Source organism: Macrobrachium nipponense, chromosome 12 (genome assembly GCF_015104395.2).
Source record: "Macrobrachium nipponense isolate FS-2020 chromosome 12, ASM1510439v2, whole genome shotgun sequence".
Taxonomy (NCBI): Eukaryota; Metazoa; Arthropoda; class Malacostraca; order Decapoda; family Palaemonidae; genus Macrobrachium; species Macrobrachium nipponense.
In genome coordinates this window covers 46,792,958-46,803,099 of record NC_087205.1, presented here as the reverse complement: position 1 = coordinate 46,803,099, position 10,142 = coordinate 46,792,958, and the positions used below count along the sequence as shown (strand labels likewise).

Sequence of the window (10,142 nt, the reverse complement as noted above, 5' to 3'; positions counted from 1 at the left end):
AAAACATTTGACCTCTTCATGCAGGAAGTTTAGAGGCCTTAATTCCTTTATATGAACTAGATTGGAACAGCTTATCCTACCAGATGTTGATGACAAAGGCCTCAGCTTTGATTGCCAGTCTCAAGGTTTAGATTAAAGGCCAAAGTTATGAAGGAATATTTATTGCAAGTTACGTCATGGATGGTGGGTGCTTAAAGTAGCAAACTGATATTGACTAATTAATGAGACTGAAAAACTGCTTGTGCTGACAAGAAGGCTGTGAAGTTGTTTATGGTGAACCTAAAGAAAGAGACTCATGATGGTAACTACAGAAAGAAGCATGTTTTGAACAAGGACAGAACAGACCTCTTCTTAAAGCAGTCCAGCGGGATTTTTATTATTTAAGTATAGAGAATTGTCTCTGGATTTAAGGCTATCAAAGACTATTGCCCTACATACAGTAGGCATCCCATTTAGCTGTTATTCGCCAAAAGTGCCCATCAGGACCAACATGAGCAGACCTGAAGAATCATATGGCCTACTCCACATTGGCTGTCAAAGATACACAGCTATAACACAAAGGACATACTCTTTTATTTTTGCATGACAGACTGGGCATTTTCTCGCATCTTAATATGAAGTGAGAGCTTACTGTATAATCCTAGGGTTGCTTATTTGAAAAATAAAAATAAAATTAATCTACAAATTTGAAACATTTGTAGCTAGTTTTATATTGACATCATGTGCTGGGTGAAATATGCACAGGAAATCTTTTAAATGCTTATACACCCACTGTTGATATCTTTACGAATCATAACAAATTTGAAACATTATCCAGCACTGATGGATGTTATTTTGATGCCCTTGTTGGAATATCACACATAGAATTCTGGACAATACAGAAATTCACAAAGGAGCAACTTTAGTTCTTCTGGAAATCCAGCTGAGAGGGTTGAATGCAGCAGCAGGTATCATCTAGAGCCTTTGAGCTGTGCACTAGGTGGCATAGCATCACAACAGGTTTCTCCTTGTAGATGATACTGTGAGTTGCATGAAAGCCTTGGAAAACCAATGCTTCCCATCTGTACCTCTTTGATTGAGCCCTTGAATCAAGGATCACTGTTGGAGTATGGCAAATAGTGGTGTGTAGTTTCTCATAGATTAAATAGGAAATACTCTAGGAACTTCAGTGTGAAGTTTGTCATTGACTTAACCCTTTATGCTTTTGGCATTGATTGTGGAAAACTTGCCTTGAATGAGTTCATGACTTCAAATACATCTCTCCTCTGAACACCATTCACAGGGAAGTTGAATGAGGTCAAATTTGACTATAAGGAGATACAGTATAGTACCAAGATGCTTGAGAGTTGCATTAAACCTTTCACCAGCTAGGAGCTAATTAGGCTTGAGCAGAAGCCTTCTGCAGAGCATAGAAACCAGGGAATAGGAAGAAGAAGCTCCTAAATTCAAATCAATATAGGGTGTTGAGATATGAGGAACCTTTGAAACATTGTTGTGTGGTCTATGATGCCATATACTTTATGAAGGAAATTGATTTTAACACTTATACAAGTGGTGTGACAGCATCCATAAAGCAATTAAGCTAAATAAAAAGGAAAAGGAGTTTTGGCTTTGTGACCTTTCCAGCAGGTCATTATTCTTCGTCCACTTCTTCCTCCAGTGCTCATCCCAACTTCCCATGTCCTTTGAAATGTGGTATAGGAGCATCTCAACCGTCATCGCCAAGGCCATCTTCTACATGACCATCCTCCAGATAAGCTGCCTCTCCACCAATGTCCACCCATTCTAAATTGGTTACTAGCCTTGATAGTTTTCTTCCAGTTGTTATGATTGGGGTTGTGTTCTCATTATCATGATGGAGATGATGATGAATTCCAACTGTGTCACACACTATTGGGAGCAAAGAGTGGCAAGGAGTTATGTTAATGACTGACTACACTGACTATAGTGAGTACCAACCTACTATTCAGCTTTCTGCATATTTATGGTGTGTTTTGTATTCAGATTGAATTTAGAGAATATACTGTATATCATTGTATATGGCTCAAAAGTTGGCAGGTTTGCTACAGGGTCATTTTTGGGGTGGGTTGCAAGTACATGGAAAGAACTATTTTGTCTGCTTGGTTTATATTTTAATGTTATATATTGTAAGAGATTTATAATACATTCAGTCATTCAGTTGCATTTGGCTGGAAAGACATGTCATGATATGGGTGGAATGATGATCACTTGGAAAATTTAACCATATTTCTTTCATGAGAAGGGGATTGCCATTTGATTTTTCCCTTTATGATTGGCCTTGATGGAATCTATTCCAATCATATAACATGAAAATACTTTACATTTAAGTTTTGTAAATCTCTCTCCAATACTTTCCTTGAGTCCTTAAACTTTCCATGTTTGAAGAATGTGCTTTTGTCACTTCTGTCATAGTTAGACTTTAGCTTCTATATTCTCCTTTCTTATTAACTTCTGATGTGGTATGGTAAGACAGCAGTGTAGCATAAGTGCCCTGTTTATTCTCAGCAGTGCCATCAAGTGTTTTAAAAATTCTAAAAGTAATCTGTTAATATAGGAATTATAAAAAATTGATGAACGAGACCATCTGTTGATGATCCAAGTCATAATTGTTATAGTATTAGGAAACAGAGACCTACCATCATGAACCACTTTGTTTAAAAGAGATAAATATCAAAAAACAGTTTTCTGTTGAAGGAAGGACAAATGACCAAAATAGGTTGTGTTGATTTATAAATATATGAGGCCTCACAGGTATGGTACGTAACTTCCGTGTGGCATTCTCAAAAGTAAGATGAGTCAAAAGTTACACCAAATAAAGTCAAACCTCCAGACTCATTCAGCAGAGTCCCATCCACTTGAAGGATTGGATGGGTTTGAAAATCAGAATGAGATGTGATGATCAATAGTGTTTTTGTTTTGCTGGAGTTCAGCCTCATACCCCTCCAACACCAAAACCCTTGTCAAGGTTCTCCTGGAAGTGGCTTGTCAAATGTTAAAGAACATCGCAGGTACCCAACTGTTTCCCATTTGTTAATTGACTATTACTTAACAATCCTTTGGATTCCTTGTACTTGCATAGTGGCTTATAAATAAGTTACTATTTATTCACTGATAATGAATACCATGGTTACAGAAAGTACAATTGCAAGTTTTGGGCAATAACATGAAATCATAAAATACTCATCGATCTGGCCCTCATAAAGTACATTCATTTTATTTTCAAAGGGGCTGTTTACAAATACAATATTATGTATATTTTGAAGTGGATGCCATATTGGTTAACATTGCTAACTATAATCCATTGAAAGATAAAATAAAGTAAGCATTTGTCTTCATAAACAAATATAAATGGAAAAGATTTGTTAGGTCTTATCTCTTGATTATAGTAGTTGGTAGATGATGACTTCAGTCCTACATGTTATTACGTCATTAAGGTGCCTCAGTGGCTTGGTTGGTATGGTGTTGACGTCCCACCTCGGTAGTCGTGGGTTCGATTCTGGGCCATTTCATTGAGGAGTGAGAGGTGTGTATTTCTGGTGATAGAAATTCACTCTCGGTGTGGTTCAGAAGTCACGTAAAGCCGTTGGTCCCGTTGCTGAATAACCACTGGTTCCATGCAACGTAAAAGCACCATACAAACAAACAAACAAATTACGTCATTAAGACAAACTAGTCTTATAAGACAAATGCAGCTTAAGTGACTGGAAAGAAAACATTATGAATAATGTTTGATAACCAGTAACAATATTCATAATATTGCAGAATTTTCAAGTAATTTGTATTTATCCTAACATACAAATCTGAAGTTCTTTATGTAGGGATTTAGCTTGCGAATGGGAAGTGGAATGGTCATTTAACTTACAGACAAGGTCACTATCTACCAACTGGTAAGGGAAATCTCCACCCACTCGTCGTACTGCACTCCACTTTTTCTACTGGCGCAGCTACGAGAATGAGGGGTGACTAAGGTGGGAAGTGAATGTGAAGAACTTTAGGTTTGCATGTTGGAAAAATAAAAATTACTTTGAAAACTTGCTATTTGCTCTTAAACAAACACAAACCTTTGTTCTTTGTAGGAGACTTACCTATTGGGAGGGTTGGGAGGTTGGAGTCTGAGCAAATCCCTACCTACTAAAGGCAATCCTTGGGTTATGGTGATCTCGACCTACGACATTTTGTGGTTATTCCGCGGTCCTCATAAATAATAAAATAATTCTTATTTGAACTTTTGATGTATGTGACCTTTGCGAAGGAACTAATTTGTTGAGCGTGGTGGAAGAATGCATTGTCCCTAAGTATTGCACTGAGTCTGGTGCTTTGTTTACTTACTCTGTTTGGGTTCCTTGGTTTCTGTTTTGTGTTTTTATTTTTGCAACTTGTGCTCTTAACCCCCTTCCCCTCTAGTGATTAACTACTGTGTACTCTTCTTAAAATCATGAGAATACTCATACTTATTCCTACTGCAGTACTGCTCTCTATCTTTGCAAATTTTTGTGATCTCTGATGAATTCCCCTTTTCTATATTTCTTCTCCCCATAGGGAACATTTAGTGTGCATTTTTGTAAATAGATGGCAGTGTGCCTTATTTAGTTTAAGAACTTTGAATGTCAGACACTGCTCCTGTGACATTCTCTCCAAGATCATAATTTTAAAGGCATAGAAAAGTAATACATTTTCAATCCTGCATGAATTTGAATTGTATCGGCAGGGGTTCCGTTCTCGGTAGGGTGCTGATGAGCGAAAACTACCATTAACCAAAACTTGGCAATTTATGGCACTTATGGTGCCAAGTTTCATTTAATGGCACCGATAACCAATTGTTGGGGCTTCTGTTAGGTATGTTATGGCACCATAACAATATTATTGGCACTTTAAGGCATCAATAACCGAAACTCAGCTCAGTATGGGCTTATTGCCCCATAAATCATTGATTTTATGGGGCTAGACAAGTGCCATAAAACCAGATCACCATTAACCGAGACCGCCAATATCCGGGGACTGCTTGTGTATACTCTGTGTGTGTGTGTGTGTGTGTGTATATATATATATATATATATATATATATGATATATATATATTATATATATATATATATATATATATATATATATATATAAGGGATTTTGACAAAGGAAAAATCTATTTCTGGGGGAAGACCTGTGTGGCTTGGTGAAATGCTCCTGTAGCACGCATTTCTAGGTATAAATAGATGCTAAATATACCAGAGAAAAAGCTAAAAGGAATGCTGAAGTTACTACCTTCAGCTCGCTCACCCATAGGGTGTCGGTATAAACACAGGGGCGAGTGGAAGCCACTACTACAGGTTTTCTGCCAATTAGAATATTCCCTTCAAAACCCCTTTCTAGGTAGGTGCTGTTACAAGAATTACAATACTTTTACCTTCCGCTCGCTACCACTACAACTCCCGCCCGAAGGCTTCATTCCTGGATTACGCACCCAAGCTTGATCCAGCTAAAGAGTGGGGACCAGGAAAAGAGAGGGATGGGTTCACCGGGCGACACAAGTCTTCCCCAGAAATAGATTTTTCCTTTGTCAAAATCCCTTTTCTGGGCTCGACCTGTGTCGGCTGGTGAAATAGTATCAGAGAATTGGCCATACAAGCTTGGAAAATACAAAATTCAAAAGCTACAAGGAAAAATAAAAATAAAATGTTCTCTTAAAATTAAGTTTTAATAACCAATGTAAAGAAACAAGATACAATGGTAACAAAAGGAGGAACAAATATGACCAGATCCATACTATCCTGGGAAAACAACAGGTAAGGAATACAAAAATGACAAATATAAACTATGTACATGTCCGGCAGTGGATTGATAAGCAAACCAGCCCGGAACCTAAGGGAGACAGGTAGGGATTACGAGCGAGGCAGGTAGGAAAGAGTGAGTATCAAGGGAAAAAATTTTACAGCAGAATAAAGGAATAGAAATAGAGTTATAAGACTGGGCCGTATCAGGGGAGACGATGCTCCCTGCAGCCACTGCTGAAAATTTAAGGGCCTCTAAATTCTTCAGATAGTGGCGTCTAAATACTGCCGGAGATTTCCAACCTGTATATTTTTTAAGATCCTCGAAGTTCATATTGTGAAAATAGTTAATTGAGGTAGCCACTGCCCGGATATCATGGACGTGAGGGACTGAATCCGGATTGGCTTGTTTAATAAAATAAAGGATTTGTTGTCTGATTCCTTTTAAGGAAATGGTTCCGCCTTTCTCTCTAATATAAAGAGGACCTGAAGACTTTTCAGAAGTTCTGGCCAGATAAGATTTTAATGTGACAATAGGACACAATGATGAGTCCTGTGTGAGAGGTATAGTCTTCCATGGAGCCCACCTGTTTTGTGGGTCTTCATTCTTGGCTAAGAATTTCCGATCTGGGGATAGTAGAACTTTACCTGACGGGAGGAAATCAATGTGATTTGGGTCTCTATAGAGAGCCGACAGTTCAGATATTCTGGCGCCTGAAGCCAGACTCATTAAGAATAATGTTTTCCTGAGAATGGTTATACACAAGCATGAATCATTATCAGTGTCTGAAGCCAACTTGAGTAAATCATTTAAAAACCAGGAGACCGCGTGGGGGCAGTCCACTGGTCTCAGACAGACACATGCTCGAGGGATAGATGAGAAGTACGAATCTGTCAAATCAATATTAAAGCCAAGCTGAAAAATCTTCCTTAAGGCAGATTTAGTTGTAGTAATGGTACTAGCAGCTAGACCTTTTTCAAACAGGATTCTAAAGAACGAAATTGCCAGATTCGTAGTCATCTTTTGGGCATCTGATTCTTTTAGAAAGATGGCCAATTTCTTTACTGCAGAATCATACTGTCTGAGTGTTGATTCTCTTTTATCTGATTCTACGAACAGGATGTTTAGTGGATCGACACTAGCATCCTTCTGAGCCATGAACTTCATGAAGTCCATAAAGTTAGGGCATTTAGAATTCTTGAGGAAGCTGACACAGTCCGAGTTTGTACTATTTGAGTCAGTTCTGGACAGGGAATCCGTCTGGGGCGGAGATTCAACTCTAGTAGAAGAGGAAACCAATTGCTCTTTGGCCAGTTGGGTGCAACCAATGCTACCTGTCCTGTGAAAGATCTGAGTTTGTGCAGGACTTTCATCAGGAGGTTTACTGGCTGAAATAGGTAAATTTTCTGCCAACTGTTCCAGTCTATGGACATCGCATCTGTGGCATGAGCTAGAGGATCCAGATTGGGAGCCACATAACACGGAAGTTTGTGATTGGGCTCCGTGGCGAACAGGTCTACCTGAAGGCCCGTGATTTGATTGCAAATCCAACGGAATGATTTCATGTCCAAGGACCACTCCGACTCCAGCAGAGTTGTTCTGGATAGTGAGTCTGCAATGACATTCCGTACTCCTGCCAGGTGAGTAGCTGACAGGTGCCAATGATTTTTCGTTGCTAACAAAAAAATTGCAATCATTACATGATTTACTTTGCTCGACTTGGAGCCTCCTCTGTTTATGCAATGAACTATCACTGCACTGTCCGAGACTAATCTTACATGACTGTTCTTGACCGGAGTTAGACGTTTTAAGGTCAGAAAAATGGCCATTGCTTCTAGGACGTTGATGTGGAACTGGCGGAATGTATTCGACCACGTTCCTTGAACCTTCTTGTACTGGGAGTAGCCCCCCAACCACTCAGAGAGGTGTCCGTGTGGACTATCAGAGACGGTGGGGGAAATTGCAGTGGCACTGACTTGGAGAGACTCCAGACTTCCGTCCATGGACGGAGTCTTTTCTTCAATATCGGCGGAATCAGAGACATCTTGTCTCTGAATTTGTTGTTGGCTCTTTTCCGCCAGACTCGATTGATATCCTTCAGCCTGGCTTTTAATAGTACGTCTGTTATCGAGGCAAACTGAAGAGAACCCAGATTCTCTCTTGGGTACGACGAGAAGCCTTTTTGTTCTTGAGGAACTGTCTTGTAGCCTTCGCTATCTCTCTGCACTTCTTTGATGGGAGAGATAGCTTGTGTGAGGTTAGGTCCCATTGGATTCCCAAACATTGAAAGCGGGACGCTGGGATGAGATGGGACTTTTCCTTGTTTATCTGGAAACCCAGATACTCTAGGAATTCTATTACTTTGGCTGTTGCTTTGCGACACTCCTCGTCGTTGGTTGCCCAAATGAGCCAGTCGTCTAGGTAAGCTACTAACATTACCCCCTGAGCTCTTAGTTCTTGGACTACTGTCTCTCCTAGTTTGGTGAATATTCTGGGCACTATGTTGAGCCCGAATGGCATGACTGAATGAGTAAGCTTGTTTTCCTAATTTGAAGCCTAGGTATGGAGAGAAGTTTCTTGCTATCGGTACATGATAGTAAGTGTCTGTAAGATCTATAGAGGTGGTGACGACCCCACGGGGAAGTAAGGTCCGCACCTGCGAAACAGTCAGCATGCGGAACTTGTCGCATTGAATGTATGAGTTGAGACGGGACAGGTCCAGAATCACTCTTCTTTTGTCCGAGTCCTTCTTTGGTACACTGAACAGACGTCCTTGAAACTTCAGGTGATTGACTTTCTTTATTGCCTTCTTTTGAAGGAGATCTTTGGCATAGTCTAGTAGGTCTGTCGTTGGAGTCTGGTGAAAACTGACTGGTGGAGGAGGTCCTTTCTCCCATTTCCACCCCAGACCTTTCGATACAATGCTGTGGGCCCATGAACTGAAGGTCCAATGGTCCCGAAAGAGATACAGTCTCCTGGCCACCTGCCGAGTCTCACTGGTTGGTTGAGGTCTTACCTCCTCTGCCTCGTCTGAAGCCTTTGCCTGTAGGTAGGGCCAGCTCTCTGTCGGAAGGCACCTCTGGCTCTGCTACTCCTTGCATGTTTGTTGTAGCCACAAAATGCTCCTTGTGACTCAAGGGAGGCATTGAAGGCTGGGGAGGTTACTAAGGTGGTTAAAGTCGAAGGTTGCTGAGTCGGAGGACTCTGCACCATGACAAACTGTTGCTGTGGCTGTGCCTTGGATGTTGAAGGCTTGCCGATCTGGGAGACAGGAACTGCTTGAACAACTGTCCGAGGATGAGAGGACTGGAAAGGCTGGTATTTCCTCGGCCTCTTCCTAGCTTTGGATTGTGGTCCGGGGGCCTCAAACTTCCTTTAGAAGGGAAGTCCCCAATGGACACGAAGGTTCTGGTTAGCTCTAGCTGCCTCACTGAGGACATTGTTAACCATGTACTCAGGGAAGAGGTTGGCACCCCAGATCAAAGCCTTTATGAGCCTGTTTGGTTTGTGTCTTATGGAAGCATTCGCAAAGACATGCTTCCTGCAGGCTCGGCTAGCCACTATAAAGTCATACAGGTCTGATTGGAAGGCCTGTAATAGTGACTTTGTGTGGATCCGGAATAGAGGCTTATCTGCAAACGTCATAGCAGTCAACTTCGCTGTGGTGACTGAGTTAATCGACCCACTCAGCCTGCATCTTGCCTTGAATTTCGCTTTGACCATGGGGTCCGGAATTCTAGGCAAATGTTCACTGAATTGGGTGGAGGCACACTCTGGATCGAGTCTGCCCACCGTGAACGTTGCCGGAGCATCAGCCCAAAACTCCATATTGTCGGGAAAGAGCAAGGAGGTAGCCTCTGTTTCTTTTAGCAGAGCCATAGGTTTGTCCTCTACCGCAGCTTGCAGAGTCAATTCTGCCACCTTCGACGTACAAGGAGTCAGAACTCCTTGTGGGGCCACAAACATCGTAAAACATCCTTTATGGGGCTTCAACTTTGTGTTGACACAGTCCCAATCTGTGAAGGTGTGGACCCATGCAGACTGGGCCTGGTCCCTAGGTTAGATAACTGTCTCCCTCGGGACTTTGTCTACCCTGACTAGCGCATCTTCGGCTAGTCTAGCGTAGCCTGGAAAAGGAAATTGAAGGCCCGCTGGGAAGAACTCAAAGTCCTCTACCGGTCAGGTTCCGCAACCTTCGATTGTCAGTTTGCCGTCCGAGAACGGGGCGTGCAGAGCCAACCACCACGGGTTGCTGTTCTCAAATGGCGGCAGATTGGATGCGTCCAGTATCGTCACGGACTGCGGAGGGGTTCCGGACTGGAGGAATCCGGACACCAATTCCTCTTGGGCCTGTAG

The 10,142-nt window shown here is 41.6% G+C and overlaps 1 protein-coding gene across 11 annotated transcripts in view; it reads left to right on the top strand.

Annotated features, from left to right (window-relative positions):
* Positions 1-10,142, top strand: part of LOC135224515 (E3 ubiquitin-protein ligase MYCBP2-like) — a 1,655,355-nt gene that overhangs the window by 1,504,798 nt on the left and 140,415 nt on the right. The window lies entirely within an intron of this gene.